This window comes from Astatotilapia calliptera, chromosome 3 (genome assembly GCF_900246225.1).
Source record: "Astatotilapia calliptera chromosome 3, fAstCal1.2, whole genome shotgun sequence".
Taxonomy (NCBI): domain Eukaryota; kingdom Metazoa; phylum Chordata; class Actinopteri; order Cichliformes; family Cichlidae; genus Astatotilapia; species Astatotilapia calliptera.
In genome coordinates this window covers 28,711,875-28,727,544 of record NC_039304.1, presented here as the reverse complement: position 1 = coordinate 28,727,544, position 15,670 = coordinate 28,711,875, and the positions used below count along the sequence as shown (strand labels likewise).

Sequence of the window (15,670 nt, the reverse complement as noted above, 5' to 3'; positions counted from 1 at the left end):
AAACTTGGAAAGGCCATCTCTGAACTAGATGACATTTCTGTTCTCGAGGACCACATCCTTTTCCTGCAGGTAGAGAAAACTTTGGGATGATATATGTGGCACATTCATAATCAGTCTGAAGGATAAACATATCTGATTAGCTACTGACATTTTGTTCAGCACAGCTATCAAACTGTTGGGTTGTATTTCTGTTTTGCAGAAGTACCCATCTCTTACAGACACTGGAGACATCATAGACTGGGATGAGGTAAAGCTGGACACATCGCTGTCCTTTGGCACCATCAGGAAAATCACAACAAAAATGCTGGAAAAAATTCAGCAAGAAATGGATAAACTAACTCCCATTGGTAAGAGCAGCTAGTTAAGAGCAGTGAAAACTAAAAGTGAAAATGTTGACTTAATCAATCTAAAACTCTTCTTCTCATCACAGAACTGAAGAGAATCCCAAAATTTTCAGGTATGTGGTTCATATTATTTGCTCTCTTAGAAACTGTGACTTGTTTAAAATACAGACTTTTTTTTACATGTTTTTAATTTTACAGTGGATGTAAAACTGGATCCAGATTCTGCACACCAACGCCTCGTGTTGTCTGAAGATAGGAAGGAAGTGAAAGATGGAGGAGAGAATCAGGAACTACCCGTGTCTCTGAAAGATTTGATATATTTAGCAGCGTTGTGGGGCAAAATACCTTATTCTCTGGGAAGTCTTACTGGGAGGTGGAGGTCAACAACAAGACGGGGTGGGATATAGGCCTAGTAAGAGGCGGTGCAAACCGCAAAGGGAAGCTCAAACTCAGCCCAGATAATGGGTACTGGGTTATTGTACATTATGAAGAAGAAAAGTATGCAGCCCTCACAGCACCGCCAGTTCGTATTCACCTAAAAGAGAAACCTGAGAAGGTGGGAGTGTTTGTGGACTACGAGGAAGATCTCGTCTCCTTCTACGATGTGAAGGCTGAGTCCCACATCTACTCGTTCACTGAGTGTTCATTCAGAGCTGAGCTTTACCCATATTTCAGCCCACACGTGAAACAAGAAGAGAAAAACTCTGAGCCTTTGATTATTTGTAGAGAGATACCAATGGAGTCTTAAGAAATGCATTTTAACTACAATATACTAAAGTTTGTTGGTCCACAACCTTCCTGCTTTTCTTTTTTCCAATACAGGAAAATGGGAATTATCAGGCATTTCATTTACCTTAGACTTTTTTTTTCATATATATCTTTACGTTTAGCAGCTAGTAACAGACCAATGATAGTAAAGCAAATACTGACCGTTTATCTTTTCTCCGTTATTTGCTTTATTACTCAAAAGCCTTTAAAGCAGTCTTTGTAACCTCTGGTTTGGTCCAATCTACTAATTGAGATAATCAGAATCATAACACAAAACAATGCTGCTACAGTGTGCTCACACTGCTATTCAACATGTGAACCAGTCAAGACTTACAACCTGAGCCAGAACACAAACTCTTGATCTAACTGTAATTTAGACGAAGCTTAAAATACTGTGGTTAGTAAGAAGAGTGTGTGTGGTTTTTTTTTTTTTTACACCATGTTGGAGGACCAAATGGATCCTAGAACTTTGTGAATCAGACACTATTAAAAACTACACGTACTCGCACTCAACATTGTGACAGTTGCTTAGTAGTTACTTCTGTATTGTTTTTTACGAAAGGTTATTCGATAACATATCCAAAGATGAAACAATTAAATTGCTTACACAATTTAATCCAGAAAGTTATTTTTTCTTAGAACAATCCTGAACATTTAATAGATTTAGCTTTAGATTTGTTTATAAACAGATAGCTGATCAGTTGAAAATGAAGTTAGCAGATTAACTTATAATGATTTGTTGCAGTCTTGAACACAACCTACCTCTAGCTTGATCAGCTGCAACAGCAACAACAGTCTGTGTTTAAGTGAATGTATGGGCAATAAAGATCAGCAATAAAATCTTATGTTATAAGGGGCTTTCAAAACATATACTTTAATTATATTCCCAGTTTTTTAGTTATGAATCCCACTTAATTATTTTGGGGTGTTTTGTGGCTGTTCTTTAGCACAGACTTGTATTGTGTTAAATTTTATTTTGAAGTTTTTCACATTGCAAACTAGTCTGTATTTTTTTATGGCAAAGCGGTGACTGAGGTCAGTCTGGAACTTGAGATAATTAAAGCAGAGCACAGACAGTTCTTGTAACCGAGTCAAGGTCCATAATTAGCTGTGTCACCACTGTCCCAAAAAAAGTACACACAAATATCAAATGTACACTTTTACAGTTTCAAGGTTTCCTAAAAGCCTCAGTGTACAGAACAATGCATCATCTGAAAACAACATAAAAATGCAAACTGCTTTCCTTTCCTTATTTTGCCTTGCTTCCAGAAAAGTAGTCAGATTTCAGGCTAAATGAATGACATTCAGTGTTGTCAGGCAATGTCAAACAGCATGTAATGAATAAAATCCCTGTTTGAAAATATAACTTTGTCTCTCCTTTTTTATTCATCATGTGACCATGTTTGTGTGTTGTGAAAATATGCAGTTGAATCATGTCTGGGCAAATCTATCAGGGGCGGTTGGCGGGTTTTTTTCCTCCTTCTTTTTTTTTTTTTTTCCAGAAACGAAAGTAAAAGCACAAAACAAAGCATACCAAACATCATGTCAGCACAGAGGTAACGGTAGACAAAGGAAGAGAAGAGTGCACAGTAGAGGCACCACATGCATCCATCGCCCTGATTCTATTGTAAGTAACACAGAGAGCAGATTTATCCAGCTGATCTTTGCTATTGTTTGTTACGATAGAAAACAGAGGAGAGGAAAATCAAGAATCCACGGTGCCCTAAATAATGAGGAGCCTGTACGTCATCAAGTCACAGCTTATTTCGGTGTGATGCTACAAATGGATATCTAACGTACTCCAGGAATTGTAATCAATTTTAAAAAAAGTAGAATTGACTACTTTATTGTTATTATTATTATTATTTACTTTGTTTAAACTATGATAGAAGTAGGTGATGGAGAAGACACACGTAGAGGTTTAGCTGTAGTCACGTCAAAATTGAAAAGGGAAGTAATGAAACTGATGTTTTACGGTGCTTTCCTGTTGTCTATCATCAGACAGTTACCTGGAAGACGACCCAGTGGCTGCCTTTTGATGCCAGCCTGCTGCTTTTAATGCAGTAGGTCTGCAACCAACACAAGCCAGTTAGGTAAATAATATTAGCAATTAAAAATTTAGTTTTCTAATATTAGGGAAGTGACGACTTACAGTAGAAAAGATGGACCCGCAGCAGCTGTGGATAAAGGGAAGCTTGTCACTTTCGCTACCTGAGCCACTGCAGCTGTTGTAGCTTGGATGTTTTTAAACGTTTATATGATGATCCAGATGTTAATGCACATTTTGAAAAGAAAAAAAAAATCATAGTTTTTGTGCGTACAACACAAGAAAATGGTAAAAGATAACTGTTCTCACATTTGAGGTAAAATGAACACTGTAATAACAATCACAGAAAGTTTCAGAATCAGAATCAGAATCAGAATACTTTATTGATCCCTGGGGGAAATTATTTTTTGTTACAGTGCTCCATTTTAAACCAACATTAAGACAAGACAGACAATACGCTAACTAAGAATAGTACAATATATACATATATATACATACATACATACATACATAAGTCACTTATTTACGTTCTTGATAGTGTTTCTTGAATCACTCTGTGCAGTCAGCACAGTTATTTTGAGAGCAAAAAAGGAAGTCACACAGCATCCTCTGTGTGTCTTTTGTTGTGTGTGTAATGCAGACACGCAGCAAAAATGGAGCTCCAGGTTTGTCACTCCTGCGGATGGTCCAAAGTGACAACTTACCAGGGCCTGAGAATTCACCAGGGGAAGATGGGATGCACCCCGAAGGGTGTGAGGGTTTCAGACCCTCCACAGCATTACACACAGAGCTATGTGGGACACACAAAAACTCAAATGGACCTCAGGCTAGATGTCTGCACCTCTTTCAAGATTGGTAGGTTTGTTTGTTTTTTAAATATTATGTTGTGTGAGTTCAAGATTATAACTTTTCTTTCAAACTGATAAAAACACCCCAATAGGAAAAGACCTGATCCAACATGTTCTCGCTCCCAAAGTGTAACATTTTACGCTAGGTGACAAATCATATTACGCTTCCGGGCACCCAACACATCCCTATATCATGAGAAAAATGAGGAAACATGAGAACTGTTTGGAATGAATCTACACATGTACCTTTATTTTACTATCTAACACTATCTAACAGCATTAAAGTTGTGGTTAGGGTTAGGGTTGGAATACATGGTTTAAACGTCTATTACTGAGGGAGCGTCATTCTCCTGGATTTCCTCCATAACCTGGCACCTACCATAAAAACACGGAAGGTCACCTTTCGTTTTCCTCAGGAATGCCGTGGGACGTATATTATGCCTCAGGTATCAGCAGATTAAAGCGAACCAAACCGGAATTTGTTAAAAAAAATCATTTTCATTGCTATAAATTTCTATTTTTGCTTAAGACTATTTAAAATCTTCATTTGACTCTTGAATTATGTGACAAACAGAAACAACAGAATATTCAAACCTGAGCCTCCAGGTTTGTCACTGCGGATGGAACAAAGTTACGACTTACCAGGGTTTAAGAATTCACCAGGGGAAGATGGGATGCACACCAAAGGGAGTGAGGATCCCCAAAAAGAGCAGTACAACTGGAAAAATCAGTGGGAGGAGGACACGGAATACTGGAAACCAGCTAAGAAGGCGACTGTAAAGGAAGAGGTATGAGTTTGCTTTTTAGGCCAATAAATGAGCGACAGGAAGCACTTTAAGCTTTGTCCACCACCACCACCTTTTCTTTTTTTCAGAATGAAAAATAACAAAATAATAATTTATAAAAGTAAAGGATGACTTAATGACTTTAGTTGCTTGATGTTTCGTTAAATCACGTGGTGAACAGACGACCCCGACATTTTGATAATCAAGGTCACCGAAAGTGTAGTAACTTGCAGATCCCCCTAAATGCTCCTAGCTGGCTGTGTTACTTTTGATCACTGTACAAAAACTTCCATGTTAGTGTTTTCATTACATATCAACTTTTTCTCAACTTTATCCGTCAACCTGACAGAATTTTCCAGAGTCACCAAGCGTGTACGGCTATGCCAACTCTGGAGCAACGGCCATATTCAAGGAAGAATACAAACTGAGTATGTACGCAGTTAGAATTTAGTAAAAACATGATTCTCATACAACAAAATTTGGAGGCTAACATGGAGCTGTGTTCTTACTTACAGCAGCTTCTGCATATACACAGCACTACTCCCAAAGAGCCAGAAAGTCGCAGCATCAGCTGCAGGAACACTCCACCCTTCCACAGGTACTACAGTTATCTTTAATAATGATAGTTAGAGTTAATAGTCGGCCAATTTTAAAGTGAGTAAACAGTAAATATAAATGTAATCAATACTTTTTAGGTGAGCAGGCCTGCCAGGGAGCCTTCAGCACTACCATACCCAGGAAATGTAGTCAGGCCTAAGGAGAAAAAAGTAAAGCAGAAAACATTATCACAGGTACCTTTTTGTTTTTACAAGTTAAGATATTTTTCTTTTAAACTTTAAAAGAAAGTTTAAACGAAGAACTGTTTTCTATCTTTTAGATAGAAAACAGCAGCACGATGGTAGAATACCTGAGTGTTGACCTCTGTAGAGACTATGCAACAACAGCAACCAAAATCAAGCAGGAGCCCAAATCACGTAAGTACAAACAAAGAATTAAGTGTTACAGTTTATTCAAGACAAGCTTTGTTCAAATCATTAAGAATAGATTAAAAAAGTGTGATAAAAAATCATCTGCTCTTAATTACAGCACTTCACACAACTCCACAGCCATCTTTCCAAAGAGCCAGCCGTCGCCTGCTGCAGGAGTTCCCCCCTGGTTTAGAGGTACTGTGGTTTTTTGCTAAATAATGCTTAAGCATGTGACAAACCACCAAAGTTTACTGCTGACGCTTTTTTTAAAGTGCAATATCACTGGAATTAAAGTGTTTTCTGTATGTCAGGTACAAAGATCCTTGCCTCCAACTCCTCCACCACGGGAACAAACAGTGCTGCCTATGAAAAAAGACAGCAGGGAGCAAACACAGGTACAAAACAGATTGTTTGAAGTGTAGCTTTTGTGTTTTAGTTATCCTTGACTTCTTTAAACAACCACATAATCAGTCCCAGCTACAGTAAAACACCGGGAAAAGCAGGTAATACAGTTTAAGATTTAGCATTGCCTTTTTTTTTTTAATTGTATTTTGCTATTTAGATTCAGGATGGAAATATCTGCTCAAATAATTTTAAAGTGATTAAATATGTCAGTGGAATCAATATTTTTCAGATAAACAGACCTGCCAGGCAGCCTTCAGCACCATCATACCCAGGAAACATAGTCAGGCCTAAGAAGAAAAAAGTGAAGCAGCAAACATTTTCACAGGTACCTCACTGTTTTAGATTTTAAGGTTATTGTATTTTGTTTTTTCCAGTTTAAGTAACTTTTTGTCTCTCTTAGACAGAAGACAGTAGAGAAGTGGCAGGATATCTGAGCATTGACTGCTGTGCAGACTATCCAACAACAACAACCAAAAATCAAGGAGGAGCCCAAGTCACGTATGTATAAACAAAAAGAAATTAACAAAATGTATACAAAAGAACATGTTTTTTAACCTGTCTGAAAAAACCCTCCTTTTATTATAGCGAGACTAGCAACCCACAACCATCTTTCCCAAAAGAGCCACCAGCGGTCAGCAGCAGGAGGTAGAGTACTGTGATTCTCTAAGTGTCCAGCTTGTGCGCTAAAACAGCAGAGTTGGTATCAGCGAGCCTGTGTTTTGAAAAAAGAGGAAGAAGCTGTGTTTCTTTTCTATGTTTCAGGTTCCCCTGGAGAGCAGCAGTGATGCTCAAAAATCAAGAGAGGAAGGATCAAACACAGGTACCAGACGGGCTGCTTGAAGCAGAACCTTTGTTTTAGTATTTAATCTTAGCATCTCACATTTATAGTACAGTTACTGACTGCAGAACATCCCTCAGATGAAGAGTTGGTGAAGGACTGTCCAGCACCAAACCAACTAATCACATCAGCCTCATGACTTTGTCTTTAATGCTAAGCAGCAAATGTTAGCCAAGCTGGCATCATGATCATCATAATTAACATGCATGTAGCCCATCTTAGTCTACTCTTGACAGCATCAATGAGCAGTTAAGGGTGGCTGTTGTTTTTTCATTCATTCTATAGTAAAAAGTCTTCAATAACGCAGCTAGTTTTCAATAGGTTCATTTTAACCTGACAGAATTCACCAGGACCAGCAAAGACAAGCAGCAGTAACAGCTCTGCAGCAACGTTCAGAGAGGATGATACGAATCAGGTGTGTACAGAGCTACGATCTAAAAGTATGACTTTGAATAGAAGCGGAAAGCTGGAACTATGATCTTTTTACAGCAGCTTCGGCACAACGCTCCACCCAAAGAGCAATAACTCAAAGTCAGACCATCAACTTTACGAGTTCCCCACCCTCCACGGGTACAATGGATCCATCATAGTACTTTAAAATAGTAAACAGCAGCATGTAAATGGGAATCCATATTTTACAGGTGACTGCACCTGCCAGGGAGCCTTCAGCACCACCATACCCAGGGAAATGTAATCCAATCTAAGGAAGAACAAATAAAAGCAACAACCATTATCACATGTATGTCACACTGTTTTAGACCTTAGGACTTTAGGTTTTACACATGTTTCTTGCAGTTTAAGAAACGTTTTTCTCTCTTAGGCAGTAGACAGTAGTGCAATGACAGATATATTAAACATTGACCCATCTGCAGACTATGCAACACCAGCAGCCAAATCAAGGGAGAAACCAAAATCACGTATGTGTGACCAAAGAAATAAAGTTGTATTCAAGACAAATTATTTTTTAAAAAATTTGTCTGGGAAAAAAAACATTAAAGCAACTCCTGTTTCCTCACAGCACCCCCAACCTGCACAACCATCTTTCCAAAGACCACCAGTGACCAGCAGCAGGAATTCTCCACAGTTTGAGGTAGAGTCCTGGTGACTTTCTCAAAGAAATGTTCGGCTTGTTAGAACAAACCACCAGAGTTTGGGTTCATGAAGCAGTGTTTTGGGTAAAACAAGATAAGATGTGGTTTCTCTAAAAATGTTTCAGGTTAGAAGATCTGTCGGAAGAACCTCCAGTACTCGAGAACCGGGAAACAGCAGAGCTGCTAGAAAAGAAAAGAGACGAAGGATCAGAGACAGGTATTGAATAGACTGGTACGAGGCCGACCTTTGTTCAGGCATTTAGTCAAATCATAGTCATTAGCAGTCAACATTTTGCATTACAGTGCATAACATCTTTCAGATGATGAGTCCAGCAACCACAAACCCATGACCAGCAGGCCAAGCTGAGAAAATCACACGCAGAATCAAACATTTTCACAGGTACTGCAATTAACACATTAGACTTGACCTTTAACCCCTTAGGCCTGAAATATGAATTTGCCAGAAAATTCAACGTATCTACAATGAACATCCACCACTGTAACAAAAAAAAATAGCTCCCCCTTTAGTGATGAATGAGCTTTATGCATGTTTTTAAGCCAGTGTAGTCCTTTCTTTTATAAAATCGAGCCTCTTTGTGACGTATACTGAAACATATTTTATTCATTCACTTATTCTGGTTGTTTTGAACGTTTACGGCAAATGTTCAATTTTAAACCTCCAGGCAAGCCAAATCAGCCAGAGACCACCCGACAGCACCACCTCCGGTCCCGCCGAAGAAGAAGCATTCGGCTTATTCAAGGAAAGGCTGGAGAGGTTCAAAGCTGAATACAGCCAAAACTTCAGATGACAGAGGGGAAGAACTGTGAAGTCAGAGCCTGCAGACAGAGCGTAAACAGGAAGCTGTAGCATGTAGTCACCAACGGCACCTGATCAGAATTAATCTAATTAGTTTAGCTACATTTGAACTTTTAATCTAAGACTTTTTAAGTATTGTCGTTGAAAACATCTTACAAATGTTTGAGGTACAGTTTTGTACTCTGAATGTCTCAAATTTAACAGCGATCCGCTGTTTTTTTGACAGAACGTTTCAGATGTAATGAGTGCAAACACACAAACAAGTCCTGCAGCAGCGGAACGGTCCTCACCGAAGGGGAACAATCCACACAGTGTATGTGATCGATGGGTTCAGGCGATAAACATTCAGAATCAGAATACTTTATAATCCCACATGGAAAAATGAGTGCCCCCAAGACCAGTAAGAGTAACTAACTCAACTAAATGAAATATTACAACATATAAACAAAATAGCTCTACTTATAAATATCCTAGGCTTGATACACAAATTAAACATATATATAGTTGACACTGAGGTGCCCCTCTATGATTTCAGGCTAATGCATTCATGCTCAATGATGTAGCTTTGTGTTTGGTTTGCAGTGGATCACGCTGCAGAGGCTGAGCTCTCCACTTGGTGTGAAGGTACAGAGTCTTCCATATCTCTCACTCACAGTTGTGACACTGCAGAGCGTTTCTGATGGGAATGGCTTGAGTTTGGTTGTCGCTATGGATGTTTTTTCAGTGAAGGAACTCGCCCGCATGTTTTCAGCCAAGGAAACGCTGATTTCAACAAAGGAGAAACACGGAGCCAACCAAAAACCATCTCAGGTAAAACCCTCTTATATCCTGTAGTACATCCCCAAGTTAGGGATAACCTAGAACAGGGCTGTCAAACATAAGGGCCAGGGTCCTGTATGGGCCTGGCAAAGACTTCAATCTGGCCCACTGGATGTTTTTGGAAAATGTGAAGGAGGTCATATATTTTAAGCTTTTTATTTTATAACTACAGACAGGTCTGTGAATTATGCTACCAGAACCTTTTCTGCAATTTATTTTTTACAATTTTCACGCAAAGAGCAGCGCTGACAGTCCTTTAACCTCAGTTTCCAACTGGGGGAAAAGAAGGAAAAAAAGGATCTTACGGCTTTGAGGTGCTCAATATGTAGAGCAATTTATTTATTTACAATTCATTATTTCCTAAATGCACTCAGCTGAAAACAGAATTCAGAATGCTCTCTCAGCTTCTCAGCTCTCAAATCAATTCCTCACTGCTGCTCAGTCCTCACATTTCAAGATCCCAGTTAACAGCTGGCTCTCTGCTGGCTGCCAGCTGGAGGTTGAGAGACTGCTGTCCATCCAGTCATCAAATACGCACTCAAAGCAGCCAATCAGCAGTCTCCACCTGTCTCAACAGTCAACACAAACCCACACATACGTTAATGGGAGGAGCCAAATATGTAAAACATGGGACATGATCATGATCACGGACCAACACCTGTGCTCGAGCCTGAAGGCTAAAATACACAAAATATAGAATCTTTAATCATGTCTACGATGACCCCCCCCCAAACACCATTTAATGAATCACGGCTTTCTAATATGTTCAATATCTTTCAGGTGAAACTGCTGGCTCAAAGGTTTTCAGTCATTTCTGCCCAGGAAACAGCAGCCAAAGCAAAGGAGGAGCACGGGGAGGAGCAGAAACCCACACAGGTGCAGGGCGAGTGATCTGTTGCCTTTCCTCCATCAGTGGAAAAGTCATTTAGCTCTTTGATCCAGCCTGAAGTACCCAAATAACTCATGAGTGGATCCTGTTTTAGCTTCAAGCTGCTGGTTGAGCAAAATATTACATTTAAAGTTTTTATGTTGGAGTTCATTGTTTTTCTTTCTGTAGTTCAAGACCTTGTGTCCGTGTCGATGCAGCATCATCAGGCACGCACTCTTTATTTACAGAACACACACATTTATAACAGGAAAGAGTCGCTACTCTCGATGCGCCCGCCTCAGGGTGCTCTCTCTCTCTCAAAGCAGTGGCTCTTGCTTCTCACTGTCAAGTATGCAGATCAGCTACAGCACAGAAGTGTGGGCCATGTGTCCATCTCCAGGTCTGGGCAAACTGCCTAATAAGCACAGGTTAATTAGGGAATGCACAGCCAGTGTCCCAAATACTCCACCTACTCTCTGCACCGCACTGCACCACTCCTCCTCCTGCAGTTGAGCCAGAAACCGTGCCCCTCTGCGAGCATGTTTCACAGAAAACCATGAGCTAGATGAATCATCATGAAAGCAAACATATATCATATATGTTTGCAATATATCACAGGAGACAAATACAGGGAGCTGTGTTGAAATTCTTCATGCGTTATAAACTATTATTCCACCTTTTCTGACAGATGGTGACAGATTCAAAAAGCGATCCATTGAAATCAATTCTGGCAGCAGCGAAAGCATCACTAACAGCAGAGAAGGATCCCAAAAATGTATGTCACAATATGAGAATGTTTATATGTAAAATTGAGAAAAAATACAATAAAAAACATGGCTGATGATTACTATCATCTTTTTCTAACAGCGTGTGAAAATGCACCACTCTCAGATTTTCTCTCTGGTTTGAAGGTACGACTTCCCTGTGCACGAAAAAACGTCTGACACTGCGTTCAGCCAGACCGACAGCTTGTTCACTGCAGCTGCTGCACCTGAGTGTTTCTTTACTACAGGAGAGGTTTCATCTGTTTTCTTTGCTTGATTGTTTTCAGTTCTTATTGCTTGCTGCATTTTAGGTGAAGGGATCTGGGCCCGGATGTTTCAGCCAATACAACACAGGAGAAAACAATCGGACTAAAAGAGAAACGGAGGAGAAGAACAGAAAACCCTGCAAACGGGGTAAACCACAGTCAATGTCATTGTAGAAAGCAGAGAGCATAATGTGGTTTGTACTGTAGAGGGTGTAGAGGGTGAAGCAGGAAATGCTGCTAAAGCAGGAAGTGTTGGTTTTTTCTTCCGATGAATATTCTTGGTATGAGTGAAAAACAGAAACATATATTCCCTTTTTGGGTTATGCAACCACCAAAGAGGGTGATTCTTAGTTTTAACAAATTCTGTTTCCTCTATCGTTTTGTCCTGACTTCACCACAAATCTGACCAAGAAGTCTAAAAAAAGAGCTAAAAGTCATGTTGAGATAGCACAACTGTGCCGGGGTTAGCACGTTTTCTAGTTTTACACTCTCTGTGTGAAGCTTTCATGTTCTCCTTCGGCTGGCCTGATGTGGCATAAGTGGGAAAGAAGATGTTGTTTTATCATCTTTACTGCTGACTTTGACCTTTTTATCAAAAGACAAAAATGACCGTCTGTTAAGCAGCTGCTAGAAAGTAAAACTGGACTTTTGTTGTAGCTCTTCCAACTCCCCAATTCTATAAGACCAGAACAAGTCTGGGACTCCATTTGGACAGCCAATCAGAAAGTAGTGCTTTGTAATAAACACAAATTTTGCTATTGATCCAATACAATACTAGTACTGCCAATACTGATGCTTTGAACCTATAAAGACAGCTTATGTAGGAGAGAGCAGTGTCTCATGATTTATGAGCTTAATCATCACTAATTGAAACATTGTGAACACATTTTACTGGACACTAAATCATTGTGATTTTTATTTTGTACAATAATGAGTTAACAAAACACACCTTTTGGGTTTTCATGTGTTCTGAAACTGGATTATTTTGGAGACCATGGACCCGTCTGTCTCTAAAGGACTTTTGGGTCGCTGTGCTGTAAGCTAACAATAAAATAGATGTGTAGTCAACACAAAAAAGGTTCAGACATGTTTCATACTGCATGTTCAAGGGTTTTTTTTTTTCATTTCCAAGAAAAAAAAAAATTCAACACTATTAGTAACAAAGTAACAATCCTATCACACAAGTATTGATCCGATACCAATACCACCGTTGGTATCCATACCATCGATATTTAGTTGGATCCGCCCACCTCTACCACAAAGTCCATGGTTGGGTGATAATTCAATGGATACTTGAGTGCCTACTATCTTTCAGGTGAAGCTGCTTATCCAGAAGCTTTCAGCCAGGGAAACTAAAGATCATCAAAAAGAGAAAGACCCAGACATGAAGGATCGAAACCACTCAAAGGTACGGCACACATTTCATATTTAAAATATCTGTTTCAGATTTTCCTCAAGCTTTTAGTCCTGAGTTTGGAACTGCAGCCAGTGCTCGATTAGCAGCTGATTGCTGGAAATGTGGAAACTCAAGTTTCAAACATGTCTTATTGTTTCAAAATAAAATCCTTTTTAACATTTCTGATGCTTTTAATATGAAAGAGCAGTTGTGGTTTGTGTTAGCAGCTAGGTAACTGTGTTTTGGTTTTGGTTGTTTTTTAACTGTGAAAGCTAACAAGTAGGTAGCTGAAGACCATGGAATATTATTTATAGCTTTTAACAAGCGGTGCTGTGACTGCAACTCCAAACTTAAAGCTTTTTTTAAACAGTGCCCCGTCACTACTGTTGTGCTTTTGTTCCCCTCATCCTCTTTTCCTTCTTTCTTTATTATTCTCAGAAGGATGAATCCTTTCGTTTACATTTATTTGTTTGCATCATTGTTGTCATGGAGTTTGTTTAAACAGAATTATGTGTGCCACTTGCAACAAGCATGAGTGGAGGCAGGTTGGTCCCCCTAAGGGAGGTCAGGTCTTGTCTACTGTCACTGTAAACTTTTCACATTACTACTGATGTAGTTTAAAATGTGTCAGCCCTTTGGGTGCCCCTTAATGGCCTGGAGAGGGGACCAAAAAAAAAAGTAAAAAACAGTTTGATCACGTCTCATTTGTATTCATTGCAGGTATGATTCCTGTTTCCTGCATTGTTATATTTACAGATGTGTTGTTTTTTGTTGTAACTGTAGTGGATATAATGCTGGATCCGGGCACAGGGAAGCAAGTGAGAGCCAGAGAAGAGAAGCAGAAAGCTCCAAGAGGCTTAGATGTATTCAGCAATCTGCTTGGGCTCAGCTGCCTGATCCATGGGAAATCTTACTGGGAGGTGGAGGTTAGCAACACGAGCATCTGGGTGTAATAAAAGCCAGCACAAGCCATAAGGAGAACCTCTTACAAAACCCCAAAAATGATTTCCTGGGTGATCGCACAAAGATGACAAAAGTCTGCACAGTCCTCACAGAACCACCTGCTTCCTTTGCCCAAAGGAAAACCTCACAACGTTGGAGTTTTTGTGGATTACAAGGAAGGTTTTGCCGTCATTCTATGAACCCACAGAGTGTTTGTTTACTGGGGAACTTCACCCCTATTTTCAGTTTGCATGTTAAGAAGATGGTGCCACTGCTTACCTCAGTAACTATGCATGGGTGTTTGTGTATATGTGCAGTTCTTATTATTTATATTTTTTTCTTTTAAGTGCCATGTTTGGTAGCATATGCGTAGTTCTGCCTGGGTGTTAATGGTAAATCATTCAGTCCCAGTCTGCTGTCATGTATAAGCCTAGATGTTGCTTTTGTTTCATGAAAAAATAAATAAACTCATCTATCTCTCTGTCTCTCTCTTCCTTATCACCCAGTGAGGAGGATATGACAATTACAGAGTGCAGCTACTACACTTTTATTAGTGTTCAGCATGAAAAGCATGAAAAAAAGCCCTGCGTGCTAAATGAGGAGTGTCTTTTGCGCCCCACCTTCTCCTTTACACTTTACTGTCTAAAAGTATTAAATACATTAATACCCACCTAATCGTTCTAAACTGATGTCATGTAAAAGATCGCATCAGGCTTCCCGTCAGTTTTAAACTTTGATTTTTTGGGGGATTATAATATTGGTAAAAAACAATCCACTTCTAACCACGAAAAAAAGTGTCGGCATGAAAAACTAATTAACTGATTCAACTCATTATGACTTCACCTTGACTGTCTTACACATTAAAATGGCTTTTATCGGAGCTTGTTTTAATAATGTAGGGGAGACCGGGGATAGTTGTAACATTTTTGACATTTCTGTCTGTAAATTGGAGCTCTTTTAAGGTAGTGGATTCAAAATGTAATGCAAAGTATTTACATGTCTCTGCTATTAAATAGTGGCAGGCTATTTTCTCTGCAGCACAATTACCCATTGCATGGTATGGCCTCAAACACAAAGAGTGAAATGTTACAATTAACCCCATAGTCTGGGTGAGTTGTAACATATCCTGGGTAAAATGTAACACAATGAAATAAGGGTACTACAAAACATTAACATGTAATCTTTGTTTATTCAACACATGAATGCACTTACATCCATTTATGTAGCTGGTGTGTGTGTGTGTGTGTGTGTGTGTGTGTGTGTGTGTGTGTCAGAATGCAGAAATCTAGCTTTGAACATATTCCAACCCCCCAAAAAAGACAAATTATGGAATTTTCTGCAACTGAATATTTCATTAATTTTGGTTGGTCTTCCTTGAGTTTGGCCTCATTGGCTCAGTGGGCATTATAACCTACAACTCTTGCACCAATTTGAACATAACAATGAAGCTGAAAAAAATGTAGTTGTTCACCAGCATCGCAATTCCATTACTTTTTTATCATGGCTTACCTTTGGTGTGGTTTGCAGAGTGCTTCAGAAAGATGAGGAAATCTGTTCTTGCACCCCATCCTGATTTATTTCCACTACCAGTACTTCCTACTGGTCCATCTCTGACACAGTGGTCTGCATAATGTATGTGTGGGAACACAAACAGTGAAGTAGTTGTGTTGCTAATGGCATTAACCGCATATACAAATGCGACCA

The 15,670-nt window shown here is 39.4% G+C and overlaps 3 long non-coding RNA genes and 1 pseudogene across 3 annotated transcripts; all 4 read left to right on the top strand.

Moving 5' to 3' along the window:
* The first annotated feature begins 3 nt into the window (after positions 1–3).
* On the top strand, positions 4–2,475 carry LOC113013967 (pyrin-like; annotated as a pseudogene).
* Positions 2,476–2,635: 160 nt separating this feature from the next.
* Positions 2,636–4,708, top strand: LOC113019170 (uncharacterized). Its single transcript, XR_003271970.1, has 4 exons — positions 2,636–2,739; positions 3,114–3,205; positions 3,800–4,014; positions 4,582–4,708. It is a non-coding gene; the product is annotated as an uncharacterized LOC113019170 (long non-coding RNA).
* Positions 4,709–9,641: 4,933 nt separating this feature from the next.
* Positions 9,642–11,312, top strand: LOC113019168 (uncharacterized). The gene is made up of 3 exons (XR_003271968.1): positions 9,642–9,721; positions 10,511–10,606; positions 11,287–11,312. It is a non-coding gene; the product is annotated as an uncharacterized LOC113019168 (long non-coding RNA).
* Positions 11,313–11,764: 452 nt separating this feature from the next.
* On the top strand, positions 11,765–13,868 carry LOC113019167 (uncharacterized). The gene is made up of 3 exons (XR_003271967.1): positions 11,765–11,776; positions 12,944–13,036; positions 13,808–13,868. It is a non-coding gene; the product is annotated as an uncharacterized LOC113019167 (long non-coding RNA).
* Positions 13,869–15,670: the final 1,802 nt, after the last annotated feature.